Source organism: Capra hircus, chromosome 26 (genome assembly GCF_001704415.2).
Source record: "Capra hircus breed San Clemente chromosome 26, ASM170441v1, whole genome shotgun sequence".
NCBI classification, from domain to species: Eukaryota; Metazoa; Chordata; class Mammalia; order Artiodactyla; family Bovidae; genus Capra; species Capra hircus.
Window position 1 is genome coordinate 21,410,378 of NC_030833.1, and position 13,415 is coordinate 21,423,792.

Sequence of the window (13,415 nt, forward strand, 5' to 3'; positions counted from 1 at the left end):
TGAGCTTAAATAAATAGCAGGTGAGCAGAGCATTTAAAGGAATTAGCTCTGGGCTCAAGTCTTGGCTCTGTCACTTATTAACTGTATGATCTTGGGCAAGTTACTTAACTCAACTTCAGATAATTTATGTAAAGTGCTTAACAGGATCCTTGGCAGGTTTTAAGGGCTGAGAAAAGTGGTTACTGATTAAGTAATTATATATAATAGATACATAACAAAGATATCCTTCTTATCATAACAATTTCAAAGCTTCCTTCCAATTCCCTCTTGTCTGGCTCTGACAGGTCTGTCCCAGGTATCATAAACCTCCACCCCTGACCTATACCTGGCTCTACTACCTCAAGTTCTACCCTTGGCTATGAACACAAGCAGTTTCTGGAAGCGAGGGAACACATGACAAAAAACAAAACAGGAGGCCACTTGAGTAAGCTAAAACAGCAACAAAATCCACTTCGAAATACTGAGTTCACTCAAGCAGGACTCTGCCTTAGAACCAGAGACAAAGAGAAAGGCAAGAGAGAAAAACTAACCAAATTATTCAAATACTTCTAAAACCCTTACCTCCAGTTAAACAAATGACTGAAGATCTGAAGCCCAAATTTTAAACAACAGCATTATTGTCTGCAGGAGCCATCAATAACTAGTGCCACAAATGAAACATGCCTCACTAAAACAATTCTTTATCATTTTTAATTTAACAATGATTTAACTGTTGCTAGACTTTTTTAAGATGACATCTCAGCAACTTTTTCAAGTTTCTTCTTTCCCCATGCATTTCAATAGGCAGTGAATTAGTTCATCATGTGTTCAGGCCTCCTGCTGGCAAGCATAATTAAAATTAAGCAAGCAACAATTCCACTTGGTGTTAAGATCCTGTCAAATTCTTTGATGAAGCTGAGTCTGGTTTCTCGAGGAGCCAGTTGAAAGTTCTGCAACAAAAACTTGGGGTTGCTCAACTTGATGCTGGCCATTTCTTCAGTAGATGGCACTCTTCCCTTTGAGCCCAAACTACACAAGCGCCAAGAAGCAGGTTCTGTGACATTCAGGTGTGATACAAAGCAGAGATTCTCTCTTCAAAGCTCCTAACTGGCCGTCACAATCCCTCCAGAAACTCATTCATCAAAAGTTGATGGTCCAACCAGACACTTTTAAAGAGCCCAGGGAAATTCAGATTATAAAACATCAAACACAATATTAATAAAATCACCTAACAAGTGATTACCAAGTAATCGGCTTCGCAGAGCCTCTTCTATACTTTTTTATTCAGGTATAAAATGTTCCTTCCCTAATACAGGTATAAAATGTTCCTTCTACTGAAAGGTAGCGGCCTTTCAGTGGCTACTGATCAAATCTTGTCTATCAAATCTCACTAAGGTATTCAAGATAGCACAGTGTTTGGAAAACTGATTTTGTCATTATCAACATTCACTAAGACTAATGAAAGATGTGTTACTTTCATATTACTTTCAACATTTTTGGTTGAAAAAATTCATATAATTTTTGATACCCACTTAAAAAGAATCAAACATCCTAATACAAAATTGCTGTACATCTAGTTTTCCAAAAAACAAATACATATTTCTGATTCATTAATCTGTCTTTTACTTTAATACATAATAGTTCTCAGTTATTAATGATAAGTAAGGTTTCCCACACTTCTGTTTCAGAGACTTTTTAAATTAAAAAGCATACAGTTACGGACAGAAATAGCAGGAAATTCGTGCAACCTCCAGGTGAAAGCCAAACTTTTCAGCAATCACCTTAAAAATTCCACCTTTTCTAGTTGAGCTAAAACTCAGTCCTGGCAAAAAAGTCAAAGGAGAAAGGCACGGAAAAAGGAACACGGTTTTCAGATTTTAAAAAGGAAAAAACAAAAGCACTGAGAGTGGGGATAAGAAATGGCAAAAACATATCAATTTCAGTAACCATCTCTTTCCCCTGTCCACTTTCACCCTATGCACCTAAGCCCATTCAGAACTCCACCTGAGCTCTGACCATCATCACCCTTCCCAAACACTTCCTCAGATAATAAAAGGCTGACCTTACAGAATCTTTTCCTTGTGTACTAATAAGACAAATGAGATTAGAGGTAACAATGCAGCTAACAGTTGCTGGCTCTAATTTCTGAAGGATTAAAAAAGGGATCCCCGGGGAGGCCTTGATCCCAAAATATACTTCTGTAGATGTGCCAAATAAGCCTAATTACCTTCTCCACGAGGATACTGAGGAAACCTATCTCTTTGCTACGGCGTGGAGTCATTCCAGCGGATCAAAAGATGACAGGACAAGAATATTGTATGGAAAAGAGAAAGGAAATGCTGTTCTCACACAGGATGAGCTGAGCCATTGTGGAAGAACTTCACAGAAACATTGCTGACGGTGACAAATTAAAGGCACAACTAAGTCCCCAACATACTGATAAAACTCAGCACTGCTCCAACCTGACTGCTTTCTACATTGCTGAAATTCCAGCTCCCCTAGCAAGCAACCAACAATAGCCCTGGGAGCTGAATTAAACAGGCTCTTGAACTCACACCTGCACCGTCCCTTCCTCTTCCATCTTAAGCCCTTCTTTGGTGGGGGATAGGGGAGTGAAAAATTACAAGAACAAATTCAAAGAGGTATAAGAATCAGCAAAAAGAATAAAGGAAGAATTCCATGTATGTTACTTAGAGTTAAGTTTTCATATTACTTCCCTTAATGAACGTTGTGAGCATTAAATTTTGAAAATTGTTTTATTAATATATACAGTGTGCTTCTTGAAACACTGGTTTTAAGAATGTAAGTTATTATTACTGCCCTTATGTTTCTAAAAAGTGTCTCACCCCTTGGCCGGCTGGTTGTGGGAAGTTTTTAATCTTATGGAGGTCAGTATGTCTATGGCAGAAAAAGTGAGCTTCATAACCCAGTCTTCAAACTCTAGTCTTGTTTGAGTCAGCAGCAGTCTTAAATGCTAGTTAATGTACTGCTATATACCAATATCCTCAGGTCCAGTTTCAGGCAATTTAAAACAAGAGGTTTCAAAGTTCATTTTATATCAGGGAGTCTTATCATTTCCAATTAAGCTTTAACTAAAACCAACTTTTAAAACAAGTAACTGTAAAGTATATACGGTGGTGAGACAGATCAACCTGACATTAGGTAAAATCAACTCAGATCTCACCTCATTATAAAGATATAACTATATGTCAAAGACTAAACATATTTTATTGGAGAAGGAAATGGCAACCCACTCCAGTCTTCTTGCCTGGAGAATCCCATGGACAAAGGAGCCTGGCGGGCTGCAGTTCATAGGGTCACACAGAGTTGGACACGACTGACGCGACTTAGCAAACATATTTTATAATAATAAGTCAGCTCTGGCATAGTTAAAAACCAGTCTATACAATCTTCCTAAGAAGGAAATTTACAAAAACAAAAAGACTTTAAACATCAAGGATGAGTTTCATCCATTTTTATACTTTTTGGTGATCATGCAACTACTTTTTAAGTTATGCTAGACAATTATGAAAGCCACATTTATTCTTTAAGGTTTCTAGGATACACTTTTAAATTGCTCCTTCAGTCTAGTAAGTCATGTCCTAGAAACCTGAAAGCTACTATTAATGCAGCTTTTCAAAGATACACAACAAGAAAATAATTTAAAGAAAACAAAAGACTCTGATTCTTATTATCTATGCTATCGTCTAAGACTTGACAGTAAGTTAAATGGTACTTTAATGTTCAAGTATGTTTTCAATTGTGTAATTAACTTACTTTTGAGCTTGATTTGTGATTAGTCCACATAATAAGAGATCAACGTTAAAATACACATGAAACAAAATACCCACACACATCTTTTTCTCTAACACTTTAAAGTTTCAGTTAATTTCAGTTAAAACTGCTCTATGCATGCAGTTGATATTCAAATAATCACTACATGAATGCCAGGTGAATCATTTTGTAATTAACCTGAAAGGAAGAGCATCCTCTAAGTAGTATGGTTACACATGTGTGTCCTTAACTAGCTACTGACAAAAAAAAACTAATCAAATTCATCTAACTTATTAGACATAAGGGATATACAAGGGATATCAAACTTTTTCTTTCAAGCCATAGTCAATGAAACACTGGTAACCTGTATGATTTAGAGAGGATTCTTAATATACACAACCCACTGCAGTAAAAATTTGAGACTGTCTTGGCTTTTGGCCAAAAGAATTTAGTCACTAGCAAGACCTGAAATACCTCATAACAATCTCATCTAGAAATACTGGGGCACATACCCCAAGATCAAATGATAAAGAAGACATGAAATAAAGTACTAGGGCACCCATTTTGAATCTCAATGACTAGCCACAGTCTACGACTGCTCAATTTCAAATAGGGTGTTTATGTTTAAAAGAAAGTACTCTTGATTAAACATTTTAAATGTTGTCTATTCAAATTCTACATGTTTAATATTTCCAAAGGAATCTGAAACAGCACTGAACTTTAATATCAGAAAAATGAGTGTTTATTTAGTGTGAGAAATATTAGTAACCTGTGTTTTCAATACAGTTTGAGCTTTCTTAATTCAACGGATGCTGTTTTTAAACACTGCTCCCTACTATTATCTTTCACTAAATTGCCAACAAAGGACATATTTGATCTCTACAATAGTAATCTTAAACATTACTTCAAACAGCTACTAATTTAGGTTATAATTAACTAGCTTGACCTATCAACGACACTGGTGAAGCAGCAACACAGAGGTCCTTGAGGAATGGGAGTGACCAAGTAAAAGCCACTTATAGCTAATTGTAAAAGGTAACTCAGGTGGAATTTTGAACAAACTGAAGTTAATATTCACCTCAGGTTGATGCAGTGTTGATAATCAGAAGATCAAGCCTACTTACTGACTTAGTGCAGAACTAGAATCAACAAAGAGCCTGTTGGACCAGCTGGGGCCCTACACATCTGGCAAGCTTAAAGAACAACAAAAAAAGACTTGAATCTTCAGTAATTAAAAAGATAACATAGTACAGCCCACATTCTAGCATTCGAGCTACACACATCATGTGAAAAGAGAATCCTCTTCCAAAGTCAAAAGGTGATTCTACTTAATGCAGATTGGTTACCGCCCTTTAGATTTAAACACATCTTGGTAATATTAATACAGGAGGGTGTTGCTAAACAAGGCATACGCACAGTTGCAGTCTTGGAGACCCTGTGAAGACACTTCATTCATTTGCAGGTATTACCCAAGTTTCATAGCAGCAGGGGTTACTGGCTATGTGGACTCACTTTCAAATCAGGCTCTGGGTTCAGAACCAGCCAGTCTGTGCCTAGGAGTTATACAAAATATTTAAACCTTTATGTCTGTTTAGGCATTGGGTTGTTATGAGGGTTAATCATATAAAAGTCTATGCCTGGCACAGAGGTAGAGCAAATAATATTGGCTGTTACAAGTATTTGCTGAGTCTTCACTTGCTGGGTTGCATGATATAACCACCTTCAAAAAAAGTAACTTTATAGTGGTGCTGATAAACACATAAAACACTGAGGACTATATTCTAAGCACTTTACACATAAGAACTCATATGGTTCTGATAGTATCATTCCCAACATTTTACAAACCCAATTTGTTCAGAGTTGGGTTTTTATAATTTTATATGATTTCTTTCTCAAATACAAATAAAATTTCTTGTACTCTGATGACATACATAAGTGCTGCCCAGTACTGCTAACCAACTACTTTGAGATGGCAGAGATTAAATAGCTAACAACCTGCATAGGCTTAAGTGTAACAAAAACACTCAGGCACAAGAGACCTACTTCAGGAGGGCTCACAACCTCAGAGGTTGGGCCCTACCCTGCATTTAGGTTTCAGGATTGTGTGTAGGAGGTGGGCTGATGCTATGTACTCTTAATCTCAAAAGACGTTCTGGTTTTACAAAGACCACATCCACATTTTAAACATCACTGAGCAGAACCTGCATTCATACCGGTGTAACATTATTGAAAAGGGGGTTAGAAATAGCAAAGTGTGCAATATCATTTTCTCATTCATTCTCAGAATGTAAAACATATTGTGAATATACAATCTTTCTATCATGCAAAATAGTTCCTAGATGTCTTATGATTACCTGCGTCATATGTCTACCAACAAACATTTGCTTATAACATATGTAAAAAAGCTGCAACTTATTGAATGCCTCATAACCAACTATCTCAAGAGCTCAAATTATGTTTAACATTCAAAGTAGACATACCAATTTTTTTCTTTAAAAGCAACTGTTGCCAACATTTTTCAGTCACTTAGAGTTTTAAAAGCAGAGACTGAACTCTTTGGAAAAAGGAACACTTAAATATAGCAAAAATGGCCTTTTTTTCCCCCCTGGTCTTCCCTCTGCAAAGGTAATCTGCTTAATTTAACTAGAGGAAAATGAGTTACAGTGCAGTTACAATGCAATGGAGACTTTTAGATATACAAACTTTATACATACGCTCCAAAAGTAACTTAACCCTATAAATGAATGGGTCCTATATCTTAATTACATTTTTTTTTTACAAAATACTCAAGCATCTTATTTAAAAACGACAAATTATGAGGTATTCTTATTTTATTCCCTTTAACAATCTAATTAGAAGTCCTCCAAAGCCCAAAGTAGGATGTACCCAGCATGGTGTTGATGCACTCCATTCCAAGAAAAGCAACCATTTCATACTACTACATCTAAAGTGTCATAAGAAGTTCACGCACCTTTCAAATGGAGCTGATTTCTACCCTCCCAAATCTTATCAACTCCCTCACCAAACTTGCATATAAATCCCCACTCAAAGCCTCTTGGTTGATTTAAATTCCATTTCTCTCCACACCACTCCAGCAGGTCAATTACAACAGCACAAGTGCCAAAGAAATTAGTGGTTTTACTCACGCTCCCATTTTAAACGGGCACCTACTTGCAATTAACTCTCTCCAACAAAAAGTTTACCTGAGGCCATTCTTGCTATTTTACTAGAGGCCTAGCTTATTCTACCTGTCTCTGTGGTCTTGCCTCAGCTATAATGGCATACTTCCAAACAGCCTGGACGCCCCCAAACACCAGCTAACCGGACCTGCAGCCAACTCTTGCCTGTCACCCCGAGCAGGAAGCACAACCTAACATGTATACATTTGCAGGGGTGGGGTGGGTGGGGTGTGTGTCGGGGGGATGGGGACACAGATTACAGGAGAAAGGTTTGGTTGAAGACTTCAACTTGGTAACAGAAGTTTGTTTTTTTTTTTTAAGGAGGAAAACAAACCAACACTTCCTCCCTTACCTCCACCTTTTTCCAAGCGCGGGAACCTCCCAACCCTCCTGGAGCGCACCTTCAGAGCTTAAGGTCCCTCAGATCCCGAAGCTTCGGCCAGTTCTTGGTTTTTAGAACTCCCCGTCCTCTGAGAGAAATCAGAGGACGCCCGAAAGACTCGGGCCCACCCCCGCGGCGCCCGGAGATCCTCCCCTACAGGTCCACCTTCCTCGCCCAAGGCTCCCGTTCCAGTCCCGGAGGGAGAAGGGTTCACCTGAGGCCGCAGGGGCAGCCAATAGGAAAGGCCCCTCGGCCCTGCAAGTCGCCGCAATCCCACCCCCGCGCGACCCCCTTGGAAGGGTCCCCGCAGCCCAGCCCGCGCTGGCGCCTGCCGTCCCCGCCGCGAGAAGCGGCGGAAAGGCCGCGCCTTCTCTCCGCTCAGGATTACCTCGTAGCGCGCAGCCGGCTTTGTGCTTCCCTCCCTCCTTCTCCGCGGCCGCCGGGACTGCAGCGGCCGCGCGATCCTCCACCGCCGCCTCTTAAGCGCCGCACGGCTCCAGAGGGGAGGGCAGAAGGGGAGGGGGCGTGAGGAGGGAGGGACCTGGGCGCCGAGCCCTGAGAGGCAGGAAGCGGCGACACCTGGGTCGCGATGCTTCTAGCTCTCGCTCTCCGTTTTTAAAAATACAATTTAAACCCCTCTCTTTCCCCTCCCGCCCCGCGCCCCCGCGACCGTTACCGGCAGGCGGCTCACGCTCTGGCGGGACTGGAAGAGAGCCCCTCGGGCGTCCCCTGGCCCCGCCCCTAAGGCTCCGCCCTTAAGGCCCCCAGGCTCCTCTGGCTCCACCCCCACAAGCCCGCCCCTCGCGGCCCCCGAACGCCCCTGGTCCCACCCCTCGGGTCCCCGAGCGTCCTGGCTCCGCCCCTCGGAATCACAGGATGTTCCTGACCCCGCCTCCTCAAGGCCCCGCCCCCAACGCGGCCCCTCGGGCCCCTCCAGAGCCTAGGTACCGCCCCCTACGGCCCCCTCCTCTCCCGCCCGCACCAAGTCCCTAAAGCCGCGGCCGCGGGGCCCTACAGGCCTGGCCTCTGGGATGGCCTGGTGCGGGGCAGCTGTCTGGCATCTCTTCAGCGTCCTCCTCCAGCTCTACAGCTTCGATCCGTTGCGTGCCTTGCGGGAGGGTCGGAGGAGTAAAAGACCCCGACGGAAGCTCGACTACGAGAGATAGGAAGGGCGCCTTGGAAATGCCGCCCGCCCAAACCTGAGCAAGGCGCCCCCCTCCCCCCACCGCCGGCCACACTCCTGAGGTTGAGCCACAGCTTTCAGAGTCAACCTCGGCCGCCTACACTGGCTGTTGGGTCTTCAGCTGGAGGCCACTGCTAAGGTTCAACCTCCGCACACCCCTCACTGGAGGGGCCTGGGTGTTCTCAGCATAGTTGCCTATGGGGGCGCCTCTTTCCTGCTACTCATCTCCACAGAGGGGCAGGGGCTCTCTTATCAGCGCCACTTGTACGCCTCAAGGGTCTTCACCCCGAATTTGGCCCCTGGCCTTGAGACCTTATGAGAGCTCATCTCTTGGAGGTAAAAAGTCAAGGCACTGCCAGCCTTGAAAATGAACTCGGGGCCCGGTAAACTTTGTAGGGATGTGGATCTATCCACAGGTGACACTGGGCCACCCACCCCCCGCTGCCCAGACAAGACCTACCCTAGAAATGGACCTCCCAGCAACGCACACCTTACTCTCCCACCCACGACTTGCACACCCCTCCCGCATACGTGTCCTGCACGGGCACAAATCCACTCCCAAGCCCACCCTCTGAGCGACATTCTGGTTATTCACGGTCTCTTGGGTCAACCCCACCCTAACACACAACAGCAAACTTCATTCCCCACCCTTATCTCCCTTCGTTTCCAAGGCATTGGCGACAGTCCACTTCATTTCCTTCCTCCTCTGCAGACTCTTCTCTTCCCCCTCAAATAGTTCGTGCCATCCCCCTCATCTTCATCCCCTCCTTCTTCCCTAAAAATGTGCTAATTAAAATGTAGTTTCCTCTTCCCACATATGAAGTGTGGAAAATGAATCTTGTCTTGGCACAAACTGTGATTCATTTATCCTCGCTTTCTCTCTCCACTGGACCAAAGCTATAGAAATTTTAGTCTACCACCATCTCCCATATGCTCAAAATCTAACCATGCCTCATGGTTTTTAAATACCCCTAAAGGATGGTGGGGAAGGTTTCCTGGCTTTGGGGAGAAAATATTTAGAAAATGCTTAGCGTGTCATTTTATTTGGCATTTTAAAATATCTGCAGTATTTGAGAGAGATATTGGGAGTGGCTAGATGTTTTCTTGCATTTAGAAAGCAAAAAATGAAAAAAAAAGCTTGGCACGCATCAAGGTTAGCCGGTTTATGAATAGCCCCCCAAAAGTGTATTAGGGGTACATATCAGACAATAGTCTCCACTGCACAGGACGTTTGCCTGTCAGAGATCTAGAGCCCCCCCCCCTCCAGCCCCAAAGGAAGACAAATTAACATAATCCATTTTAAGCATGTCTGATGAGCAATCCTTCCCGTGATCACTCCATTTCCCACAGTTTCTGGACAAAATGGATAAAAGATTTGCTTACCCGCTTAGGATGCAAGGCTTTCTTGTGTCCAGGGCAGTAGACGTGCGTGTCTTCTAGGTGTGGATTCTGCAGTGCTGCACAGAAACCCACTGCAGCCTCAGACCGGCGGCAGCGGCAGCTTCTCCCAACGCCGAGTAGTAAAGTGTGTGACTCTGGTAGAGACTCCACGATTACCATTAGGCGCTTGCTTATGAGAGAGGAGGCGGAATCTTTCTTAAAGGAATGGGTAGTGTTTTTCCTCTCCGCTATTTCTTCATGAGAGGCTGAAAGGGTGGAAGCAGGGAGTTTTTTTGGACTGAGTATGGCCGTACAGCTGTGGGAGGTCAAGGTTAAAATTAACTGGGTGATCGAGGGACCGATTTAGTGTGAGTCAATGAAATGCTAGAAGCATTGGTTTTAAAGAGCCCTGCTAACTTCAAGCTCTGGGGTCCATGGCAGAAATAAAGTGATGTGCCTTGAAACTGACTAGTACTTTGTGTTAATAATTAATTTCGAATCATTGCTTTAAACTGATAACTCTACAAAGGGAGGTTATTTCATATTTAATACAAGAACACGAAAAGAATAATAAAACACACAATTGGAAACAAGAGTCAAGTCTTACTAATAAAAGCATATCTGCTATTTCAGTGAATATCAGTATTAGAAAATATTGTAAATCAACTGTACTTCAATTAAAAAAAAGAAAAGAAAATATACTATTGCCAGATCAATCTGTACTTGTAAAAATTATAGTATTATTTATAGAAAAAACAATAAAAATCTAAACTAATTTAAGAAAATAATAGCTTGCTATTATGCTATTTCAGTGGCAATTCAAAGTTCAGCAAAATTAAGGAACTCATAGGTAGATTACTTTAAATGCATCCAAATTTACTATTTACACTATTAGAATGTGGTGTGTCCACAAAGGAGGAAAATGAGTCTGCTTTATAACTTTAATTTTTATCTCAAATAATATTCCTCAGTTTAAGCACTGAACATCTGAAATTTTTTTTCTTCAGTGGTAAATAAGGAGGTGTGGTCCCACAATATGAATAGAGAAAAATATGGAAAATATTCTGCGATTGATGTTTTTACACAGCTTTTGTTAACGTTTGTTAACTACCAGTGATCTTGAGCAGGTAAGTAAACTTTTTTGTTCAATCGTCCCCTAGTTTTTAAAATAAGGATGTTGCATTGAATTTTCCTTTAGTATTCCAAAATGCTATGATTTTTATGACAAACATTTATATTTTTGTTATTTGATGCATGTATATTTCACTCTACACTCTGCTTCTCCTGAAAACTTGGATTAAAAATGTCTTTATTTTAAATGTGTAAGCAGAGCTTATTATTTACAACTATTCCAAAACTATTTTGCAAATCACATGTTGTTTTTGTAAAGTGAAAAAACTTAATTTTATCTGACTTATGATTGTGTACCCAATTATGACCAATTTTCCTGCAGCAGAATCCTACAATATTGCTAAAAATACTGACTGACTGGAATACAAAATATATGTTTAATACCAGTTGGAACATCATTAAAAAGAACTGGTACATCATCAGATGGTAGAGTTGGAACAGAGTTTAGAGCTCATCGACTCCAACCCTATAATTTCACAAGTGGGAAAAATGGAAACCCAGAGAAGCAAAATGGGGGCTCAGGGAAGTTAACTCAGTCTCTACTCTTCACATACACTACCCCATGGACTGTATCCCATGAGGATCCTCTGTCCATGGAATTCTCCAGTCAAGAATTCTCCAGGGGATCTTCCTGACCCAGGGATCAAACCTGGGTCTCTTACACTACAGGCAGATTCTTTACCATCTGAACCACCAGGGAAGCGCCTTCACACACAGCAAATAAACAACATGTATCAACATACACACTGTTTCACAGACCCACACTGGGGCCTGAGCAAGACCTGTCACAACAACAAAAGTCTTTCACTCATTTTGTGTTCATGTAGTATAAACTAAAGACATATCAAACAAGTGCTCATAATGTGTGTAAATATTAACACAAATATTGCCCAGTTTCTTCATCTCTTTTTATCTTGCTCTTCTGCAAGGAAGGCAGTTCGTCTATCAGGTGCTAATGGACAATGAATAAAATGGCTGTTATTTGTATAATTCAAAGCAACCCCTCAAAATTAAATGCATTTCTTTGTATCTTCCCCAAAGTACTGAGCATAGTCTCTTATATAAAGGCACTTAATAGATACTTTAAAAAAGGAATACACAAATTAATGAAATGAATAGCCCCCCAAAATATCCAGAAACTGATTACAAAGTGTTTTTGTATGTTTGTAATTTGCATTGTCTAAAACAACTGACTCCATTCTCTACCTCCTTTTTCTCTAACACAGTCATGATCTAAGAGAAACAATCTCCTTTCTGTAGAGCTTTTTAGGCATGCCTGATTTGTATTCTCCAATTAAATTGTAGCCACAAATCACCGCATGAACTCGGGGTAGATCAAGCAGTAGCCAAGACACTCTCTGCCAAGAGAACAGAGGATTAAGTTTCAGAATTCCAGTGCTCTAGTTCTAGTTGTGAAACCAACTGGTTATGTGACCTCAGACAAGTTTCTGGACATGCTTGTGCTGATGTCAAGTTGAGCCATCTTTTAAATGGTGGTGGCGGATGATAAGACCTGCAGTCCCTACTTCATAGGGTGGTTATAGAGTTCAAATGATAATAAAAGAAAAAATGCTTTGAACTTTTCAAAGCACTTTGTAAAGAAAAGGTGTTATTATAGGCAGATGTATTTAAAATCAATTATCTAGTTCAAGGGACTTTACCCTAAACAACCTGTTTTACTACTTTACTAGTTCAGAAAGCAAACAGGTTTATCTCTCCCCGCACGCACACACACACACACACACACACACACACACACACGTATGCACCCTGCTGCTCCCAGTTTAACAACTTCTCAGCTTTGATGCTTTTCCCTTGGGCTGGGAAATAGCATCTGTAAAATGAAGAGCTAAGAATTTGTATAGAGAGCCCTCCACCATCATTTCCCCCCAAATTTACATTTTTGAAGCTCTCAGACAGAAAAGTAAACTCAGAGAAGCACAACAGTCTTTTCATACTTCTTAATGTCATATATTCTCTCAGTGGGGTTAGATGAACTATTCATTTGGAAACTTGGCCATGCTACGTATGTTTTGATCACCCCTTTGTGCCAAGTGAGTGTGGAAAGTATTTGGGGAACAGAGGGGGAAGGACTGACATGGAACTCATGCTAATGAGTTCCCCACTCCCCAAGGAGACATAATCAGAGTGATACTCAAGGATGTATCAACATATTTTAATAGCGCTATGTGACCATATGGTTTATTTTAAAGGAATTGCCTCAGTTAAATGCCTGACAGTCTCTTATACAACTATTTAAGTAACCAGGCCTGATACATCTCAGTAACGTTTATAAAATATCACCCTCAGAGTCTTCTCTTTTTCCCCAAAAGGTATTTATTGTCATTTATTCATTCTCCACTTGATGAGTCTTTTAAGATTATCATGCGGCTAGTTGCTAAGTTGT

At 41.3% G+C, this 13,415-nt stretch overlaps 1 protein-coding gene across 6 annotated transcripts in view; it reads right to left on the reverse strand.

The window, feature by feature from the left end:
* The window catches only part of ADD3 (adducin 3), a 129,519-nt gene extending 119,353 nt beyond the window's left edge, over nucleotides 1–10,166 (reverse strand). For 3 of the 6 annotated variants that reach the window (XM_005698461.3, XM_005698462.3, XM_013975263.2), the window contains exon 1: nucleotides 9,881–10,166. The gene's annotated coding sequence lies outside the window, so the exon portion shown is untranslated. Of the gene's footprint in view, nucleotides 1–7,702; nucleotides 7,994–9,880 lie in introns of those variants that run through there. The other 3 variants (XM_018041404.1, XM_018041403.1, XM_018041405.1) reach the window with 3 other exon arrangements.